A 23,969-nucleotide genomic window follows, 5' to 3' on the forward strand; every position below is an offset into this window, starting at 1 on the left:
GCAGGTGGGACCTGAAAGGGTTACCCATCCACCTAACCTTTCAGGGTCCTCCCTGGGCAACTGTTAGAGAAAAGGGGAAATTATAATATCCATCCAGGGTGATCAGGGTTGGTGTTCCTCCATTATCTGCAACTAGGGAGAATACATAGATACATTCACATCATTGTATACCTATATCTCCTTAGGACCCCTTTTGTTATAACACTATTTATCTATCTCTATCTATCTATCTATCTATCTATCTATCTATCTATCTATCTATCTNTTTATCTATCTCTATCTATCTATCTATCTATCTATCTATCTATCTATCTATCTATCTATATTAGGATCTCGTTTTCTATGACCAATACATTCCAAGGACCTTTGCATGAGTTAAAAATCGTGTATAGTAGTGAACCCTATTATTTAACAAGTATTTCTCATATGAATATATGTAGGCATTATCAGAACTACCAGAATGAGTAGGATTGAGTGAATTACTGCAAAACTATATGCCTCTTGAGAAAATAGTGAGTAATTAAGATATTTATTTTACATATTTTCTGCCTTTTTTATTGTAAATTGTGAACACCTGAATTTGCATATTTTGAGTTTGTGTAAAATGATGTCCTGCTATGCATATGTATATATAGATTTGTATGTATGTACATATGTATATGCCCAACATAACTATGATGAATTAGACTCCCAAATTCATCTATTCATCTGATTGATCGCTGACCAATTCAGAGTCACCTTAAGGTTTTTTCTTTTTTTTTTTTTTAATTTAGAATATTTTTTCAAAAACCTCCTTAAGGCTTTTTTTTTTATTTAGAATATTTTTTCATGGTTACATGATTCATTTTTTTTCCTTTCCCTCTTCCCTCCCTCCTCCTAGAGCTGACAAGCAATTCCACTGGGTTTTACATGTATCATTATTCAAAACTTATTTTCATGTTATTCATATTTGCAGTAGAGTGATCTTTTAACATCAAAACCCCAAACATATCCCCATTGAATCATGTGATATGGTTTTTATGTTTATGTTTTTCTTCTGCATTTCTACTCCCACAGTTCTTTCTCTGGATGTGGATAGCGTTCTTTCTCATAAGTCCCTCAGAATTGTCCTGGGTCACTCATTACTGCTAGTGGAGAAGTCCATTATGTTTGATTGTGCCATAGTTTATCAGTCTCTGTGTACAACGTTCTCCTCATTCTGCTCCTTTCACTCTGCATCAGTTCCTGGGAGGTCATTCCAGTTCACATAGAAATCCTCCAGTTCATTATTCCTTTCAGCACAATAGTATTCCATCACCACCATATACCACAATTTGTTTAGCCATTCCCCAATCAAGGGACATCCCTTCATTTTCCAATTTTTTCCCACCACAAAGAGTGTAGCTATAAATATTTTTGTACAAGTATTTGTCCTTATTATCTTTTTGGAGTACAAACCCAGCAGTGGTATGGCTGGATCAAAGGGCAGGCAGTCTTTTAAAGCCCTTTGCACATAATTCCAAATTGTCCTCCAGAATATTTGGTTCAATTCACAACTCTACCAGCAGTGTATTAGTATCCCAATTTTGCCACATCCCCTCCAACATTTGTCACTTTCCTTTGTAGCCATATTGGCCAGTCTGCTAGGTATGAGGTAATACTTCAGAGTTGTTTTGATTTGCATTTCTCTAATTATGAGGGATTTAAAACACTTTTTCATGTACTTATTGATAATTTTGATTTATCTGAAAACTGCCTATTTATGTCCCTTGCCCATTTATCTATTTGAGAATGGCTTGATTTTTTTTGTACAATTGATTTAGTTCCTTAATGACATGAGAAAGTAGACCTTTGTCAAAGGTTTTAGTTATAAAGATTTTTTTCCCCAATTTGTTGCTTCCCTTCTAATTTTGGTTGTATTGGTTTTGTTTGTACAAAAACTTTTTAATTGAATGTAATCAAAATTATTAATTTTACATTTTGTAATATTCTCTATCTCTTGCTTGGTCTTAAATTCTTTCCTTTCCCATAGAGCTGACAGGTATACTATTCTATGTTCACCTAATTTATTTATAGTTTCCTTCTTTATATTTAAGTCATTTACCTGTTCTGAATTTATCTTAGTATAGAGTGTGAGATGTTGATCTAAATCTAATCTCTCCCATATTGTTTTCCAATTTTACCAGCAGTTTTTGTCCTAAAAGTTGGGATCTTTGGGTTTATTGTAGACTATCTTGCTGAGGATATTTACCCCAAGTCTATCCCATTGATCCTCCCTTCTGTTTCTTAGCCAGTACCATATTGTTTTGATGACCACTGCTTTATAGTACAGTTTAAGATATGGCACTGTTAGGCCCCTCCATCCTTTACATTTTTTTCATCATTTCCCTTGATATTCTTGATCTTTTGTTCTTCCAGATGAGCTTTGTTATACTTTTTTCTAATTCTATAAAAATCTTTTTTGGTAGTTTGATAGGAATGGCACTAAGTTGTTTGTTTTTAAAAGACAAATTGAATTTGGGAATCTTTATTCCTCTTCCAGTGGAATTCTGCACGTCAATACAGAAAAGCAGGGAGCACTGGACTTGAAGTCAGGACATTAGCTCAACTGCCTTATAGACACTTGGTATCATTTGATTTTTTTTATCCTCTTGGCTTCTTCATATGCAAAATAGGAATTATACCTCCATCGGGGGATTGTTATAAGGAAAGGATTTTTGTAAACCTGCAAGAGCTATAAAATATTGACTATTATTCCTCAAAATTCTGGCTACCAGAAACTATTCTCAGATCTTGTTATGCTCCTCCCAATTCTCTATCCTCCACAGGCAATCCTCTATCAGGCAATCCACTCACTGACATTTAATGTGAACTGTGATCCCTGGTTCCTGGGATTCTGCCTGCATCCTTGTCCTTTATCTTCTCCAGCCAGTCCTTCAAGACTTGGACACAGGTGTTATACTTCTGATCTGAAGGTCCCAGGTCTTCCAGTTTCTTTGCTTTACTAGAAGATTGAGTTATCATTAAGTCTACATCAACCCCCCGGCAATTCTTATGCTTCTCTAATAGTTTGCCTGATATCAGGAAAATCATTGATCCCTTGAGAGAGACATAAGATGGGCCCTGAAATCCCATTGCTTCAGTCTTTGAGGGAAAAAAGAGGAGTTTAATATGGGATTCTAGGATATTATCCTTGTTTAATTAGCTTCATCTCTTCCTAGAACTACCCCATCAGCTTTATTACTTCAGAAGAGGCTTCTCAAACCCTGAAATGTACAAGCTCTGTTGTATTTTGACAGGAACCTGTCCCAGCAGTCTAGTTATCTTGGGGACGGGACAGTTAAGCAAAAATGGAATGAGAACAGCCAGAGACAATGTGGCTTGTAGAAAGCTCTTCTGCTTTAATTTGATTAAGATTTATTTTATACACTTTGAGATCACACAAACTCTTGGCATGGAAATCCATTCTCACCACTCATCTTTTCTTAGAGACAATGTGTTAGGTGTGTTTGACGAATAGTGGTGAGAAAGTACAGGCTTTTTCATGGGAGACAATTTCTCCATATTTCATTTCATTGTTCTTTTATGTATACTGTACCAAATCAGGGAGGGGTAGGGGAAAACTTGGAGGCTATTCTGGCCTGTTTTTGCAGGCACCTGTGTTTGGGAATCTAAGTTAGAGTTTTAAAGTCTTTAACATTAACTCACTACATGCTGGTTTGTTGTGAAGTGACTTCTAAGGGAATTTCTGTATTATAACATATAAATGTGAGGTTTATTTAGGAGTTTGTGAGGGGTCTGTGGGTGGCCTTGATATTAGCCTGTATTGTTTTTCTGTGTTTCCCTGAGACTGAGTAAGGATGCTGATTACAATAATTTCAGTAAAAGGGAATATTAGTGAGAGAAGAGTCACATGGGGAAACTGAGTAGAATAACCATCCTTCTGTCACCTACTGTGTAGGGCGCAGAGCTTGTGAGAGCTATGCCAAATGTCACGAGCTTTGACAGCTTCCTGTAGTATTTCTCTCACTTCCCCTACCATGACCATGATAGAAAAAGACTTCATGCTTTTCCACTAAATATCTTTTGTTTTTAACAAATGTAACTACTGGTAGATCTTGTCAAAGAAAACATTGGTTGAGACTTGGGAGCTATGATTTTAAGTGAATACTAACCCAAATTGTGCCTCGGACATAGGGTAGCTTTTATGGGGCTCAGGTCATATAGGAAGATGTATTCTAGCTGTGTTAGAAAATGATTAAGTGCCTAGAAAAGGCAAAACAGAAAGACCATATTGATTTAAGGAAAATGAGGTCACTTCTAACTAGAGTGATTAAAGAAGGTATTATGGAGGCAGTGGAAGTATTATTAATATAATGATTAATAATAATTAATCCATCATTAATATAGTTTAGCCAAACAGTAGCTATTTGGTATGTCACTCAAGAAGCAACTAATAATCATAATTTGCATTCATATAGGACTTATAGAACATTTTACACATAGTATCTCATTTGATTCTTATAACAACCCTATGGGGTAAATGCTATTATTGTCCCAATTTTACAGATGAGGAAACTGAAGTTAAGTGATTTGGCCATGGTCTCACAATTAATAAGAAAAAAAAAGAAATACAGGGTAAAAACTTATAATCAGCACCTTGGTGGAGACAAGAAAGGGAGAGAGAATGACAAGAAAAATGTCACTTAGTGTTGAACACAATCTCACTGCCTTCTTTTTCTCTGTAAAGATGGGATTGGGAGATAAGGAGAATAAAAGATATATCAGGATGAGATGGAGAGAAATAATAATCATGAGCATGAGTGAGAATGGTATGAATTCACCCATAAAATGAGAGAAAGAATGTCTTAGAAAACAGAATGCTTTTTAAAAGAAATACACTTGAAGTAGAAGAATTCATGAAGAGTTAAAAATAATTGGCTAGAGCAAGATTTATTCTGCTTCAGGTGAACTAAAATAGAAAAGAAGTGGCAATCATGCTGTCAGACAAAGCAAAAGCAAAATAGGAGTGATTATAAGAGACAAAGGAATTATATTTACTTAAAGGTACCACAGACAATAAATTAATGTTAATACTTAAAACATATGTGCACTAAATTACATATAGCATTTAAGTACTTAAAAAGAAAGGTTAATCAATGTATAGAAATAAATAAGAAGCAAAACTTTATTTTGATGACTCAATATATTCATTCACTCATATACTCATTCAGACATAGATTACAAATCTAACTAAAAGATAACCAAGAAAGAACTTAAGAACTTTAATATAATTTTAGAAAAGTTAGACATGAGAGATCTCTGATGATTACTGAATGAAAATAGAAATGAATGTATGTATACATAGACATATATATATATCTATATAACAAATTTACAAAAATTGACTATGTACTAAACACAATGTTGTCAAACTCAAATGAAAATGGAGACCACTAAACTGTAGATAAGCATTCCTCCAAGTTTCATGTTTAAAAGTTTGGAGCTAGAAAAATTAGCATTATGTTATGTTGTATTGTATTTTTATTTATTCTGTTAAATCACAATTACATTTTATTCTGATTGAGGTGAGGCTATATAGGGGAGTGTTGTGAGCTACATGTTTTATACTTCTGTACTGGGACATAAAACCTCATTAATTCAGAAAAGCAGAAATGTTAAACACAACTTTTAGTGAGCACAACTCAATAAAAATTATATTCAATAAAAGCCTTTGAAGAAATGATTATCACAAATTTTATCCTATCACAATTTTATCCTAATAAACTGGTAGATTAAAAAATAGAAACATTAGATAATTTTATTAAAGAAAATGACAATGAGACCACATGCCAAAATTTTGGAGAAATAGTGTTTGGGGAAAGTTTATATTATTAAATACCTTCATCAACAAAAGGAAAAACAAATGAATTAATTGGACATCCAACTTTTAAAAAAAATCCAAGAAAGGCAACCTATAAAAATCCCAGTTAAATGTCAAATTATAAATTGTAAAAAATCAAAGAGGGGGGCAGCTGGGTAGCTCAGTGGATTGAGAGTCAGGCCTAGAGATGGGAGGTCCTAGGTTCAAATCTGGCCTCAGACACTTCCCAGCTGTGTGACCCTGGGCAAGTCACTTGACTCCCATTGTCCACCCTTACCACTCTTCCACCAAGGAGCCAATACACAGAAGTTAAGGGTTTAAAAAAAAATAAAGGGGCTTAAAAAAATCAAAGAAGAAATTAATAAAACTGAAAACAAAAACCTCACTAATTGAACTGATGGATAAAACTAGTAATTTTTGAAAAAAGTAATTTTTAAAAGTTAATATCATTCTTTTTTTTTAACCCTTACCTTCCATCTTGGAGTCAATACTGTGCATTGGCTCTAAGGCAGAAGAGTGGTAAGGGAGGTGATGGGGGTTAAGTGACTTGCCCAGTGTCACACAGCTGGGGCAATATCATTCTTAAAAAGGAAATGAAAAGCCAAAATGATGGCACATAAAATAAAAAGGAGAAATCATAACAAATGAAGATGAAATAAAGGAAGTTATTAGAAATTCTTTTGTCTAATTATAGGTTGACAAAATTAGAAAGAATGGATGAATCTTCACAAAAATATAGTCATAGATTAACATAACAAGAAAGATATTTAAAGAATTTGTTTTCAGGAAAAACATGAAACAAACCTTAAATGAACTCACAAATAAAAAAGTCCCAGGACCAAAAGGTTTTACAAGTGAATTTTATTAGTCATTCAATGAATAATTAATTCTAATATATGAACTATTTTCAAAAAAGAGGAAAATAAGAGGTCCTACCAGTAATTCCTCGTAGGATACAAATATGGTCTTGATAGCTAAACCAAGGACAGAGAAATAAATAAAAAGCAGAGAAATAAAACTACAGACCAATTTTACTAATGAATACTGATGCAAAAGTATTAAATAAAATATTAGCATAAAAACTACAGCAAAATATTTAAAATTGTGCACTATGGCCAGGTTAGAGTTATATCAGAAATGCAAGGGAAACTTACACAATAACAATAAAAAATCTAATATTTGTTCATTTGTTTCAGTTATATCTGATTCTTCAAGACCCCATTTGGAATTTTCTTGGTGGAGATACTGGAATGGTTTGCCATTCCCTTCTCCACCTCATTTTTTTTTTAACCCTTACCTTCCATCTTAGAATCAGTACTGTGTATTGGTTCTAAGGCAGAAGAACAGTAAGGGCTAGGCAGTGGAGGTTGTGTCCAACTCATTTTACAGATGAGGAAACTGAGACAAAGAAGGTTAAGTGACTTGCCCATGGTCACATGGGTAGTAAGTATCTGAAGCTAGATTTGAACTCAGGAAGATGAGTATTCCTGATGCCAGACCTGGCACTCTATCCACAGAATTACTTTGCTGACCTAATCATTAAATCAGTAGATACTGAAAAAGCTTTTGAAAAATATTGGACTTGGATCTGGATTCCTAACCCTCTCTGTTATAAATACTAAAAAGCATAGGAATAAGATAATACTGTGCCTTTCCTTAATATGCTAAATAATTTCTATCTAAAAACAAGAATCAACAGTATATTTAATCAGGGAATGCTAGAGACCTTTTCCAAAAGACCAAGAAGGGACAATCAAACAAGTATTCTGTTTTCACTATAATCACTATTATTTAACATAGATCTAGAAATGATAGCTGTAGCAACAAAATAAGAAAAAAATGGAGTGAATAAATAAAAGAGAAGAGGAAGCAAAACTACCACTTTTTAGCAAATGATATGATGGTCTATGTAGAGAACACTTAAAGATTCAACTAAAATAATTGAAGCTAAAACTTTAACAAAGTAACAAGATAGAAAACGATTTTGGGGGCAGCTGGGTGGCTCACTAGACAGAGAGCCAGGCCTAGAGACAGGAGGTCCTGGGTTCAAATATGGCCTCAGACACTCCTAGTTGTGTGACCCTTGTCACTTGACCCCCATTGCCTATTAATTTAAAAAAAAAAGAAAAAAAGAAGAAAAGAAATCAATTTCCAAGGTATAGCTAGGGTTGGTGGATAGAAAGCCAGGCTTTTGGATGGGAAGTCCTGAGTTCAAATATGGCCTCAGACACTTCCTAGCTATTTGAACTTGGGAAACCACTTAACCCTAACTTCCTAGCTCTTATCACGCTTCTGCTTTGGAACCAATGCTTAGTATTGATTCTGAGACAGAAGGTAAAGGGGTTTTTTTTGTTTTGTTTTGTTTTTAAAGCAAAGAACCCCCTGGAAATCATCGCTTTTTTTTGTATATTCCAATAAAACCCATGTGGAAAGGATGGAAAAATAAAAATCATCCAAAATAACTATAGAATATATAAAATATCTGGGAGCCTACCTACTAAAATGTATATAGAAACTGTAGAAATACAATTCTATAACACTCTTTACAGAAGAAAAGAAATAAATAACCAGAAAAATGAATAAATAAATAATTGGAAAAATATTTATTGTACACGGTCAGACTTTGCCTAGAAGTAGCTAGGTGACTCAGTGAATAAAGATCTGGGTCTGGAATTAGGAACCCCTGAATCGGATTCCAATCTCAGATATTTGCTAGTTGTGTGACCCTGGGAAAGTAACTTCACTTTAGTTTTCCCTATTGTAAAATGACAACAATTATAGCACCTACTTCCCAGGGTTGTTGTGAGGTTCAAATGTGATATTTGTAAAACACTTAGCACAATGCTTGGCAAATAATAGACATTTAATAAATGTTTATTTTCTGTCTTCCTTTCTTGCTGTCTTTAGAAATATCACATTCTAATCAGGAAGACAGCCTGTGAAAATTAGGTACTTTTGAGATATATACATTGTAAATGTAAATTTATCTCAGAGGAGAAGGCACAGCTGGAAAGAAAGGCATCTATGGAGAAGGCCATAATTTATCTATGCTCCTTAGCAGGGATAGGACATGGTAATACAAAGGATCACGTGATCCTAAATCCGGATCTCTGGGGTCATCTAATCCTATCCCCTCATTGGCTAATAATTTCATGGTCACACAAGTGTAAGTGACCGAGATAGGATTTGAACTCGGGTACTGTGACTTTTAAGTTCATCCATCTTTCTGATGTTCCATGCTGCTAGGGATGAGGCCTGCAGAGGCTGAGTTGGGCTTAGCTTCAGGGATCTGGCCACGATCCAGAGAAGAAAACCTCTCCCTGGCTTGGGTGAGAGAGTCAGGGCCCTGGGATGGGGAGAGAGGCAAGGGGCAGCCTAGTGTGAAATGGGTCTCCAGATGGTAAATCGAGGAGGATGGTTCCTCAAGGCTCTCCTAGATAGAGCCCATCTCCAGCTCCCTCATTCTCTACCCTTCCAGGCTTGAGAGCAAACAAGGTCATGGGCTGGGACTGTTGGCTGTAGCTCAGCCACTACAGTGTTTCCAGGCAGGACTGGGAGAGGCCCCAGTTGGCCAGCAGGTTGCTTCTGCTCACTAGGCTATTCCCAGTGTGTGTGTGTGTGTGTGTGTGAGTGTGTAAGAGACAGAGAGAGACAGAGACACAGAGAGAGGAGGGGGAGGAGAGAAAGAGAGAGAGAAACAGGCTGAGACAGAGACAGAGACAGAGAACAGAGAGACAGACACACACAGAGAAATAGGAGGGAGAGAGAGAGAGAGACAGAGAGAGAGAGAGAGAGAGAGAGACAGAGAGAGAGAGAGACAGAGAGAGAGAGAAAGTGAAAAGTGGGAGAGAGAGAGAAAGTGAAAGAGAGAGAGAGTAACCATCACATCACATTTACTGGTAGAGTCCTTGGGATGGGAAGCAATGTCCTGAGCCACATACCCTTGTTCTGACAAGGGAGGGGTAGGAAGTCAAGGTGAAGATATAAAAGGAAAATTCCTGAAGTCCGAAGAGTTTCTAAGCTTCCTGAGGTAGCTAGGCGGTATAGTGGGTTTGGAGTCAGGAAGACTCAAGTTCAAATTTAGCCTCAGACATTTATTGTGCCACCCTGGGCAACTTAACTTCTACTTGTCTCATCTGTAAAACAGGAATTATTAAAAAAAAAACAACCGGGAATTATAATATAACAACTCATTTGTGTATATACACATATATATGTACATATATATTTATTATATAGTTTTATACATATTATATATATATGTATATATATTAGCTCACAGGATTGTTATGAGGATCAAATGAGATACTATTTATAAAGAAGGTCTGTATAAATGCTTTTTTCATTCCCCATTTCTCAGGAAGTTTCATTTAGATAGTCAAGGCATGTATATTAGGGATACGAATGAATGTTCAAGGTCACTATGTTTTTTGTTCTCCTTTTTTCCTTGGTAACCAGCTCCATATCAGTGGAGATCATGTGATTATAGGTTTAGAATTGTAAGAGGCCTACGAGATTATTTAACCCAGGGGTTCTTAACCTTTTCTGGATCATGGATCCCTTGGGTAGTCTGACGAAACCTATCAAACCTTTCTTAGAATCGTATTTTTAAATGTATAAAATAAAATACATGGGTCTGCTAAGGAAACCAAATATATTCAAATATGATTATTATATATATGTGTGTATATATATATTTGTGTACATATATATATATTTAAAGACAAGTTCATAGACTGCGGTGACTTTTTAAATTTTGCAAAGAAGGAAATTGAGATCCAAGGTCATATAAATTGGTTGCTAATCTTGGACTTGAACCTAGGTCCTCTGATTCAAAATCTCTCTCTCTTTACTAGACCAATCTGAACCATATATTTCTCCTTCCTTTGATTTTTACTCCCAGCTAAATCTATTTCCCTTCTCAACGATTCCCTCCAATCCTACCCCTACCCCAATTCCACTTGGCTAAAAATCTTTTCCCTTTATATGTAGGCCTGAATATAATTCAAATGAAAATATCAGAAGGTGGCACATAGAATCACTGAAGCCCTAAATCTTATTCCCTCTCTTTGATCATCCACGAAAACTTACCTCCACCCCACAACTTTCTACAAAAATCTAATCAATTCTACTATTGCTGTAGAAAAGGCTATGTATGTTTGGAATTGGGGAGATGCCATTTAAAAGTATGTTACAAATTTCCTATGGACACGTGGCGACTTTGAGACTACATTTCCCATGATTCCAATGGGCTTCTGATTTTTGGGCGTGGGGACTTCAAATGTCCCCACGCATAGGGCAGTTTAAATATGGAGGAGGGCCTAGAGAAAGCCTCTTGGGTTTCCTGGTTAGCTGGCTGGCATACGAGAGAAAGAGGATGGGAACCAGCGGTAAATTAAAAAGATAGTCAAGCACGGTCATAGATATTTCATCAACAAAACCATGGCTATTAAAATATTAATTTCTCTTATCTTATCAGTCTTTATCATTTTTAATCATAAGAGCTATGACAAACTATTGCCCTCTGGCTCTACAAACAATTCCTATATCATCCTAAACCAGTGATTCAGAAAGTGGGCACTATCATCCCCTGGTGGGTGCTGCAGTGATCCAGGAGAGTGGTGATGGCCACAGGTGCATTTATCTTTCCTATTAATTGCTATTAAAATTTAAAAAAAATTAATTTCCAGCGGGCTAAGTAATATTTTTTCTGGAAAGGGGGCGGTAGGCCAAAAAAGTTTGGGAACCACTGTCCTAGACCAAAACTCCCTTCATATGCTACCACTCTGATATTTGTTTTGCATTTGTCTTCCATCTCAGAATGTAAGTTCTGAGATGAGGGATTGCCTCACTTAAATCTTAGTCACTTAATTCTATTTGCCTTAGTTTCCTCATCTATAAAATGAGCTGGAAAGAGAGTGGTAAACCACTCTAGTATCTTTGCCAAGAAAACCCCAAATCACAAAGAGGTGGACACGATTAAAATGACTCAACAACAACCAATGCATACTCCAATTTATGCTTCCATAGACAATCTATACTGACTGATCCTACTATTGTTTTTTTCCAAAAATGTATCTAAATATCTCATAATAACTAAGTCACAATTAATGTTTTGATGAGATGAATGATACCTGTTTTTAACCATAAATTTTATTGATATATCTTGTTGTTGGATCATTTACATTTTCCATTGTTTCTCTCTTTCAACACTCCCAGAAAGCCATTCCTTAGAATAAAGAACTTTAAAAAAAAAAGAAAAAAGAAAAAGGTTCTATAAGACTAACCAACATATCAAAAATGTTTGATGTTATATGTAGTGTTCCTTCCACCCTTATGGTCACCAAAGTATATAACAAAGTTGGGGATGGGAGCTGGAGTGGTCTTCTCATATCTCATCTTCAGGGGAAAGCTTTTTATAATTCATAGCATTTAGGTTTGATTTTTTCGGTTAACTGTGGTTTTCCGTTTCCATCATTATAGTCATTTTGTATATTGTTTTCCTGGTTCTGCTTACTGAACTCTGCACTGATTCATGTAAGTTTTCCCATGTTTCTCTTATTCATTATGTTTATCATTTCTCACAACATTACAATATTCCACTATACTTATATACCACAATTTGTTTAAGAATTCCACAATCTATGGGCATTGTTTCTAGTCTGTAACAAAATATTTTCTTTTCCACTTAGAGAAATTTAAAAGAATTAATCACATTTAAAATTAAGACAGGAATTCCTAAATTTATTCATTAAGTTCAGCAAATTCTAACTAGTATATGTTTCCCCTCTATGTTATAGTCAGGAAGGGGAGAAAAAAATAGAGCAGAGGAAAAAGGAAAAATAAAAACAAAGAAGAGAGCAAGAAGGAGAGAAGAGTATGGAGAGCCTAGAAAAAAACTGAGAGGCATTTCAGGTATTAAAGGCTATGTGAAATGGCTAATGAAGTAGTGATGGATTTGGAAGTGGGAATGTCTTCTATACATATATATTGAAATCTAAATTAGTTGATAAATTTCTTGAATATCCTCACTGATCTCTTTAGATAACTCCACTTTTTCCTCATGATCAGAATTCTCTTAGTTTCTTCATAATTTAATTCTTAGAATTCAATACTTCTCAGTTGTCTTCCAACCACGTAGAATGTTAAACCATAAGACCCTATCTTGATTCTTTTTCTTATTTTTAAAAAGAATTTATTTTGAAAGAGAGTCAAGGTGTCAGAGTAGAAGGAAGAAGTAGACTGAGCTCCCACCCCTGCTCCATCCCAGCTCTTCTAAAGAGTTCTAGAACATTTGTCAGATCAAGGAAAAAAATCATGAGTCGTTTTTGTTTTTGTTTTTTTTACCCCCAGCCCCATCTGACAGAGGGAACCAGACAGAGAAGTCTGTAGACACTGGGGACAGAACCTGGCTAGGAGTTCACTGAGTGGAACTTTCTAGGACAGGGAGAAGCTGTGCACCAAGACCAGATGAAGTCCCAGATCTGGTATAAAGAAGCCTAAATTTGTATAGGATGCAGTAGCAGCTACCACCTCATAGCTTTGTCACTCAGTACATAATTCTGAATCATAGATCCAGAATGTAGTGAGGAGGAAACCTGCACCCAGGGATGGTGTTCCAGGGTAATGTGGATTTTACATTTAATATTCAATAACTAAATATTATATTTTATAAAGTTTTATTAATAATAAGCTAACATAAAAAAAAAACTAGAGGGAAAAAGTGTTAAACTCACCCAGCCTGCTCCTAGGAGCAAAAGAGAAAGAGGGAGGAGTTACAGCCAAATATAAAACAATAATGTGACCACACAAACATGGAGGCAAAGGAGAGATTAAAGGAAATTTTGGGAAAACTAAGGGACTTATGGGGGATGAAGTCCAAGCTTCAAAATCTCCATTTATACAGTAAGAAGTAGTTGCTAGCCACAGACTATGTACTGAGCAAGGAATAAGTTCAAAAGCAAATAGAGTAGATTCTGGCCCCAAGAGTGGTGTGCTTAGTTCCATCCCAGTATGAGGTCTGCAGAAAAATAACCAGGGAAGAAATCTCAGACCCAAGAGGAACATGTAGTTCTGTTACAGTGAACCAACAAAGTTTTCCACCTGGTTGATAGTAACTGATTATATCAATAAACTCATAGTACCAATCAGTAGTTGTCCATTGGAATTCCAAATGGTGCAAACCCATGGATTTGTTGCTCAAAGCTACACCCATAGTAATTTGCAGAGTTGAGACCAGGGGGACAGTAATCACACTGTCCTGAATCAGACCACTTCAGAAGGACTTGAAACATGCAGATACACAGTGTGAGCACTCCCCAAGATCCTGGAATAACACAAAACTCAATGCCCCTTGAAAACAATAACTGGGCCAGTGCAGACTTTTCCTATAGAATTGTGGCAGAGTGTTCCCATTTCTATTTAAGAAAAAGACAACACTGGAAAGGTTAGGAATAAATAGAATAAGGAATAAATAAGGAATAAAATCCTTAAAATGATAAGTAGAATTTATCTAAAACTATCAGCAAATATCATCTGCAGTGGGGAGAAGTTAGAAGCCTTCCCAAAAAGATCAGGATTGAAGCAAGGATGCCCGTTATCACCACCATTATTTAATATTGTCCTAGAAATGCTAACTTTAACAATAAAAAGAAAAAAAATTGAAGTTACTTTTTCTCTGTCCTTGCCTTTGCTCATGTTGCCTTCATTCCTGATATGCAGTCCTTTGTAACCATCACCTTTTAGGATCCTGGCTTCTCTTAAAATGTAGTTTACATATTAGAAACCTTCCCAATAAGATCAGGGGTGAAGAAGGATGCCCATTATCACCACTATTATTTAATATTGTATTAGAAAATGCTAGCTTTAGCAATAAGGAAAGAAAAAGAAATTGAAGGAATTAAAGTAGGCAATGAGGAAACTAAACTATCACTCCTTGCAGATATGATGGTATACTTAGAGAATCCTGGAGAATCAACTAAAAAACTAGTTGAAATAAATAATAACTGGCAAAGTTGCAGGGTATAAAAAATTCACATAAATCATCAGCATTTCTATATATTACCAACAAAGTCCGGCAGACTTTAGAAAGAGAAATTCCATTTAAAATAACTCTAGGCAACAAAATATCTGACTATATACTTGTTAAGACAATCATAGGAATTATATGAACATGTTACAAAATACTTTTCATACAAATGAAGTCAGATCTAAACAATTGGGAAAATATTAATTGTTAATGCATAGGTCAGGCTAATATAACAAAAATGCCAATTCTACCTAAAATAATGTATTGGGTGCCATACCAATCAAATCTCAAGATGAGAGGGTAAATCAAGGGAGAGATTATTGCTAAGCAAGACAATTCTAAGGATGTATAAAAATATAGCTCTTTTTGAGGTGGAAAAAAATGGGACTCTGAGGGAGTGTTAATCAACTCGGGAGTACCTGAATCACTTATGGTACACAAATATGAAAGAATACTATTGTACTGTTAGAATTGATGAAGGGAGTAGTTTAAGAAAAACCTGAGAAGACTTATATGAACTGATACATAATGAAGTTAGCAGAACCAGAACAATTTATATAAAGACAACAATGTTATAAAGACAAGTAATTTTGAAAGGTTTGGGAACTCTGATCAGCCTAATGACCAACCAGAGGAATAATGATTACTTATGCTGTGTAATTAGAATTTTGCTCCACACGACTCTAAATCCCAGCTTCCCATGTTCCTTCTCACGTTACAAACTTAACATCGGGAAGATATAAGTTGAGTGTGGTGTAGCTCTGCCCTTGTACTCTCTTTTCTGGTGGAGGTGGGGTGAGTGCCAGGCAGGAGAATTTCACTCACATGGCTTTACTCAGGTTTTTACTTTTGTTCTTGTATTTCTTCTACTTCAAGTGATTATTAATAAACTTTATGATATATAATACTTGGAGTTACTGGATATTAACTTTAATCTTACAATGCTATTATGACATTCACCTCCTGATTTAGGTGAAGATTTAGAGCATAGAATGAGACATATATGTATATATATTAACTCATTGATATTTCATAGATTCAGTAGCTGATGTAAAATAAATTTCTTTTAAAATATATTTGTGCCAATTTCTTTTTGTGATATAGGGAAAGTTTGATGATTTGGTAGGGGTTTACTTTATTTATTGCTACCTTGCTTCAATTATTATTGCTATTTTTAGTTGAAAATCAAGCATTATTAACCTGGGTTCCATAAACTTGTCTTAAAAATATTTTGATAACTGTACTTCAATATGACTTTTTTATTTTTAACATTATTAATTTTATTTTACATATTTAAAAACATAATTCCGAGTCTATAGGTTTCACCAAAATGCAGAAGTGGTTTACTACTTTAAAAGGTTAAGAACTTCTGAAATAGATCATTATATCATCTGCAGATATTTATTATTTTGTTTCTTTTTTGCCTATGCTTATTCTCTAAGTTCTATTTTCTTGTATTATTGTTGCTAATATTTCTAAAATTATTTTTAACAGTGATAATAGATATCCTTACTTTACTTCCAGTCTTATTGGAAGGTCCTCTAGTGTTTTCCCATAATAGATGATACTAGATTGGTCTTGGATATAGACTTCTTATCGCCTTAAGAAAAAAGTTCATTTATTCCTGTATTGTCCAGCCTTTTCACTACTATTAAAGAGTGCTGTTTTTTTATCCAAAGATTTTTCTTCATCCATTGATATAGTCATGCAGTTTTGGTTCCTTTTGTTATTAATATGGCTTAATATGTCTACTGTAGGAACCAGTTCCTGTGTTTCCACTCAAAATCTAATCTGATCATAATGGTATGATCTTTTAAAAATGTTGCTGTAGATCCTTTGCTAATGTTTAATTTAATATTTTCACATCAGTATTCATTAGTGATATCAGTCAGTCTTTTTCTTTATTTGCTTTATCTTTTCTTGGTTCAGGTATAATATTGTCACATAAAAGAAGTTTGTAGGATGGCATATCTCCCTATTTTTGCAAATGTAATATTGGGAATGAATTATACTTTGAATGCTTGATAGAATTTCCTTGTAAAGCTATTTGATCTTTTTTTTTTTCCCTTTTAGGAGTTCCTAAATAGTTTGTTCAATTTATTTTTTTGAGTTCAGATTACTTAACTCTGTTTTTTATTTTTATAATCTAGGTATTTTTTTATTTTTGTAAATTTGTAAATGCCCATTTCATTTATCATTTAAAATATTTTTAGATGCTCAAAATACAACTTTTTTGTGATCTAAACAAAAAAGAAACAGCAATGGCATTGACAAATAAGATTCATCACTGAATATTGTGATGAAATTGTAGTCGCCATATTTGAAACTCAAAAGAGACATAATTGCAGCCTCAGAAATAGCTAAATACACCAGGTCCAAAATATAAATTATGTATTTTTAAACTGCTACATTCACATCAAATTCCATTTATTTTCTTCAGCATCCCAAAGATCAAGCATATGTTCTACTCAGCTACACAATAAAGTGACAAGTATTTACACCACTGTTATCACAAGATAGTTCAGTGGATTTCACTTTAACTTTTCTGACATTATCAACTTTGTTAACATGCAGGACTATAAGTATATTCTAAAATATTCATACCAGATCTCTGTAACAGTTAGGTGCATTTTTGTAAGTAACTCTTAATGTTACATCAAACATTATAATGGTACACTGAGCTTGGATGTAATAACCATTTCTCAGACCACTAAATTTCTCTTGTCCAGCTGCATCCCATATGTTGAATTTAATTGTATCTCTGTTAGTAGGGAATACAAGGGGATGGACCTCAATATCCAAAGTGGCTACATACTTCTTTTCAAATTTACCATTCAAATGATGTTTCATAAATGTGGTTTTCCAGTTCCTCCATCACCATTGAATGCGAGTTTGAACTGAACTTGGGGTTTTCTTGGGTGGTCATTGTGATGACTCAGAAGCATTTCTATCCATCTCCACCTGACTGTAATTTATTATTTTTAATGTCATGTAATTGGTTGAAAAAGCTTCTAATAAAATCTATTTATTTTTTCTTCATTTGTGGTGAGTTCTTTTTCATTTTTGCTATTGGCAGATTGATTTTCCTCTTAAAAAATAAACCAGTATAGCTAATGGCTTATCCCTAAAAAGACTAGCTCCCATTAAAAAAACAAATAAACAAAAACTCTTTATGCTCTGTCTTAGTATTAATTCTAAGACAGAAGAGTGGCAATCAGGGTTAGCTAGCAAATGTCTGAAGTTAGATTTGAACCTAGATTCTCCTATTCCCAGACCTGGTGCTCTCTCCACCATTCTACCTAGCTTTCCTTTCCCATTTTTCATCAGTTTTGTGAGGTTTTGTTTTTTGCTTTCAATTTTATTTCTTTTTCTTTGATTTTAATTATTTCTATTGTTTTTTTCTCAGTGTTTTTTTTTTTTTTAATTTTTACCTTGAGTTGTCACTTCTCTGGTTCTTTCGAACTGAATGTTGACTTTTGTTGATTATGTTATATTGAAAACTCTGGGAGCAGAGAGTCTCATCCTTTTGTTGATCTGGCTGTTTTTAGGCCCATATCCCATCTCTGATCTCTTCCTCCCTAGATTTATTATTTATTTATTTTTAAAACTTTCCATCTTAGAATCAATACTGTGCATTGGTTCCAAGACAGAAGAGGAGTAAGAGCTAAGTAATGGGAGTAAGTGATTTGTCCAGGGTGACACAGCTAGGAAGTGTCTGAATCCATATTTGAACCCAGAACCTCCCATCTCTAGGCCTGGCTCTCTATCCACTGGGCCCCTAGCTGCTCCATTAGCTTGGTTATTAATAGGTTTAAATGTATAAGGGTTAATTAATTAGGTTAATTGGGTGCATTGTGAGGGAACTTACTTATAAGAGGCCAAACCTGGCTGCACCTACCCCAGGCCAGATCATATATTATGTAGAAGCAGAACAAAGAAAACATAATGCCAGGGATGGCCCAGGGTCATGTTCAAGTTTTCCCAAAAGAGCTTCTTTTGCTGTTTACTCAAGGTAGTTTACATTCTCTGTAGAGTCAAAAGTTATGTTCTCACACTTGCTACCACTATAGAGCTGGTCAAGTCAACAAGCATTTACTAAATGCAAGGAGTTGTGCTAAGTCCTGGAAATACAAAACAAACAAACAAAAAAAATAAAGACAGTCCCTGCCACCAGGGGTTTACCTTTTAATAGGGAAAGATAATGCATTAAAAAAAAAAGAGAGAAGCTGCAAAGGATGGAGGTCTATGAGGTGGCATGGCAGAGAAAGAAGTCCAAAGAATTAGGGGCAGATGCCAGATGGAAATGGAGGAATAAACATGTCCCTAGTGCTTCCTAAAATGGAAGTTCTAGGAGGAATGCTAAGTACCCTGATAATCCTTTTTTGAGAAGATGATAGATGTGAATCCTACCTAAGCTATAAGTAATCTCCTCTGGGACTCCAGGATAGGGCATAAAGAATCAGAGACAATAAAGATTCTTTTCTGGATCAGGATCCCCCAGACCACAAATTGGCTATATATGAGTCCAAAGTTGAGTAGAAGAGGGCCATTCATCTTTCTTGAGTCATTAAGCTATCAAAGCTCTTTAACATGTTCCTTTCAGCAATATATCAAACAATTACTTACCTAGATCTTGGACATTGAGCTAAGTGCTGGAGATAGAAATAAAGATGAAATATGTAAGCAAATAGGTACAATATATAAATAAATGAATGCATATATGATACAAAGAATATGGAAGGTAATCATAGAGGGGAAGGCTCTCACCAGCTAGCAGGACTGAGTAAGGCTTCATGCAGAAAGTAGTATTTAAAATGAGTCTTGAAGAATGCCAGGTATTCTAAGAGGTAGAGATGAAGAAGACGGGCATTCAAGGCATGAGAGACAACAAATAAAAAAGCATATAGATGAGAAATCAAGTACTGTATCAATAACTAGGACAGTTTGGATGAAGTAGAGAGTGTAGGGAGGGTAGAAAAATATATGAAGTCTGGAAAGGTATGAAAGAAATTGGAGTCTAATGAGAATGTGTAGGAGGTGAGAAATGGTTGATTAAGAGGATAATGGTGCCCTGAATAATAATAGGAAGTTTGGAAGAGGAGTAGGTTTTGGGGAAAAGATAAGGATTTCTGTTTTGGATATATTGAGTTTGAGATGCCCCTGGGACAACCAAATGGAAATGTCCATTAGGTAGTTGGGTAAAAAGAGACCAGAGTTTAGGAGAAAAACAAGTCCTGCTAGAGATTATCTTCTTTGTAGAAAGAGGTCTGGTTCTAAAGCCCAGGACTTGAATTCAACTCACACCCCTATCACATACTTCCTATGTAACCTTAAGTCACATGACCTCTCCAGGCCTCAGTTTCCTTACCTATAAAAGGAAGTTGAACTATATGGTACCTAAGATCTCATTCAGCTTTTAATCTATCATTCAGTGATGTGTGGAGATGAAGAGTTCACAACAAAGACATCAAGGAACAAGATAGGAGAACCTGAAAAGGATTTTGCTGATTCCAGGAAAGGGTTTTTGACTCTTAATTTAATTAATTTTTAAAACTTTTACCTTTAAACCTAAGTTAAGTGACTTGCCCAGGGTCACATAGCTAGGAAATATCTGAGGCCAACTTTGAATCTTCCCTCTCCAGGTCTGGCTCTCTATCCACTGAGCCACCTAACTGCCCCCTGCTCAAATTGAAAAAATAACTTAACCGTTATCCCCTCCCCCCCACCCCCGTCATATTTGCATCCCTACTCTTTTTCCTATCCAATGAGCCATCTCTTATAACCAAGAATACAAAATAATTTGGCTTTTTCCTAAAAGAGCAGTAATAAGAAAAAGCCTATGGACTATAAGCTGAAAGAGTAAGGCATTACCCATTCTCCCCCTGAGGAAAAGCTAGCTAAAAGTTTTGGCTGAGTCAGAACAGCTTCCTACACAACAGTATCCTGTGGAGTAGCATCTGGCAGAAACTACAGCAGCTCAATATCCATCAGTGACTATGAAACTAACAGGAAAAGGGTCTAACAGGATTTGTGCCAAAACAGCACTAGGAGACACTAGAGACCCATCAGTGAAGCACAAGGGATAAAAGTTATCTTTCTATATATGTACCTTGACTACATGTTCCTTACATGCAAGTCCCTCCACATGTATCTACTTTTATTCTTGATGTGTGTATTTGTGGTGTTGTAAAGAAAAAAGTCTGGAAATGAGCTTCTAAGCAAATTGATTTAATGATGATGGTAAGCATATCACACAAAGCCAATGATATCGTCAACAGGATCAATAGATCTGCAGACCATCTAACGTAGTCTGAGACCCTGAACATCAGATGTGACACAGACAAAAAGAGGAATTTACAAATTCATTTATTTATTTATTTATTTGCAAATTTATTTACTGTCCTCTCCAAGAATCCCATGTATTGTTCTTTGTGAGAAGGCTGGGGAGGAGGTGGCTTAGGATGATGGTGGTAAAAATATCTGTGTCCTCAGGGGAAAATTTAAATCTGTGGTCATTTTAGTCTCTAAAGGAATGTATTTATTTATTTTTCTGTAAAGATATTTTATCTTACCAATTATACAAACAATTTTCTACATAAGTTTTCTGAAGCTATATGATCGAAATTGTCTTTCTCCTTCCCTTCCCTCCCCCTTCCTTGAGCTGGTAAGTAAATTGATCCGAGTTATACATGTATTATCATGCAAAATAAATTTCCATATTGTTCATTTTTAAGAGAATACTCATATAAAACCCAACCCCCCAAATAAAAACCCAAATAAACTAAAGTGAAAAATTGTATGCTTTGATCTGGATTCTGACTCCAGAAGTTTTTTCTCTGGCGGTAGATCACATTCTTTGTCATAAATCCTTCAGAATTGTACTGCATCATTATATTGCTGAAAGTAGCTAAGTTTTTCACAGATCATTCTGCAATATTGCTGTTACTGTGTACAATGTTCTCCTGGTTCTGCTTATTTCACTCTGCATCAGTTCGTATAGGTCTTTCCAGTTCTTTCTGAAATCATCCTGTTCATCATTCCTTACAGCACAATAGTATTCCATCACCATCATATACCACAATATGTTCAGCTATTCCCCAATTGATAATATCCTCTCATTTTCTAATTCTTTGCTACCACAAAAAGAACTGTTACAAATATATTTTATACAATCTATAATCATTTTACAGTCATCTCAAAAACATGTTTCTATATCATTATTGAATGTAAAGATGTACATTACAAAAGAACTTATTTGTACACTTAGAAAGATAAATATCACTTCTATAGGTCAATATGATTATAGAGGTCTGTATGATTATAAATGATTACCTTACTTCTGCTAGAAGTATTTACTACAATAGGGATTATATATGATAGATGCCATACTCAGTTATTCAGTCAACTAATAACTGGAACTACCTCTTACTATTAAATCAACAGTTACAACTTAACAATCCTATTTATCTACCAATAATGATTCCTAATTAATGATAATAGTTACAAGTCAATAATCAACTCTATCAGTGTGTGTTCCTTCAAGTTTATGCGGGAAATGTTTTATATCTTCTTTTTTTATTCTGTCATTTCATTAAAAAATTTTAAACTTAACTTGTGTCCTCTTGCTGACCATTAAAAATAAACACAATGGTGGAATCTTGTTTTCAGGGGATAAAGACCACCAAATTACCTTGAATTGGGTCTAGTCTTTCTCTGTGGCTCATGCCCTGTGAGATGGGGGAGGTGCTACATGCCATTGCATCTACTGTCTGGTTTTTGCATGAGTTGGAGCTATTATTTGCTTGCTTCTCTTTTAACAAAACTTTCTAAGTGCTTTTGCAAATATTACCCATATTTGTGACCAGACTACATTTATCTGACCTGGAAAGGATCTGGGCATGAATTCCTATGGAAATTCTAATGGTACAGGAAGCACTCTGGAGCCACCACCTATTAGGGAAGGTCATAGACAACAAGTTTTGTCATTCTCTGGAGCCAGCTGCTTGCAAGGAGGTGTTGGTATCAGCCCAGAGGGTGTCCAACTGGAGAGTTTTCCAGGTTTCTGGTTAACCGTGGGGGTTTTTAGAATTCAACACACCTGAAGAATATGGAAACACATTTGTGCCATCTGAATCTGTACAATAAGAGTTGCGCAAGTATCAAGTAAGGCCACAAATTATTAATTGAAAACAAGGGGGGACCTAGTTTGGGGTCCCTTATTTGCTTCTATGCCCAATAAGGCAGAAATAGGTAGGTGGCACAATGGATAGAGTGTAGAGCCTGGAGTCAGGAAGACTCCTCTTTCTGAGTTTAAATCTAGCTCAAACACTAGTTATTGACTCTGGGCAAGTCAGTTAACCCTGCTTGCCTCAGGTACCTCATCTGTAAAATGATGTGGAGAAGTAAATGGCAAATTATTTGTCTCTTTGCAAAAACAAAACAAAACAAAACAAAAAAATCCAAACAAGCAAAACAAACAAACTCCAAATGGGGTCACGAAGAGTTGGACATGACTGAAAAATGAGTGAAAAACATGCCCTACAGCCTGGTCAGATCATAGGGAGAGGACCATCAATACCCTCTCTCTTCTTTTTAGTATTCCAAAAAATGGGGAGGTGAGTGGGGTAGAGAAGTGGATTAAGTTCCCCTTGGAGAAAGGGATTTTGGGAGAAGGTAGAGGAGGAGGTGGGAAGAAGGCTGGTTTGTTCACCTGGGGATGGAGGAGAGAACAGAGGTTGCTCGGGGCACAGCACCAACGGTTCTCTGAAACTCGAGAGAGTTTGGATTATGCTCGAATGGGTCGCGTCAGTCCCCATTCCCCAGACGTCTGGGCCTCACTGCCCCGTCACCAACACCGGGTGAAGCGTGCAGAAAGTTCTGCAGTCGCTTTCCCCCGCCAGCTCCAGCCCAGCCGTCCGTGACGCAGTGTCTGGGGCTCAAGGCCCGGACTACGAGGGAAGGAGGGAAAGGAGAGAGAGAGGGAGGGAGGGAGGAAGGGAGAGAGGGAGAGAGAGAGAGAGAGAGAGAGAGAGAGAGAGAGAGAGAGAGAGAGAGAGAGAGAGAGAGAGAGAGAGAGAG

The sequence above is a fragment of the Gracilinanus agilis genome, chromosome 4 (assembly GCF_016433145.1).
Source record: "Gracilinanus agilis isolate LMUSP501 chromosome 4, AgileGrace, whole genome shotgun sequence".
In the NCBI taxonomy this organism is placed as follows: Eukaryota; Metazoa; Chordata; class Mammalia; order Didelphimorphia; family Didelphidae; genus Gracilinanus; species Gracilinanus agilis.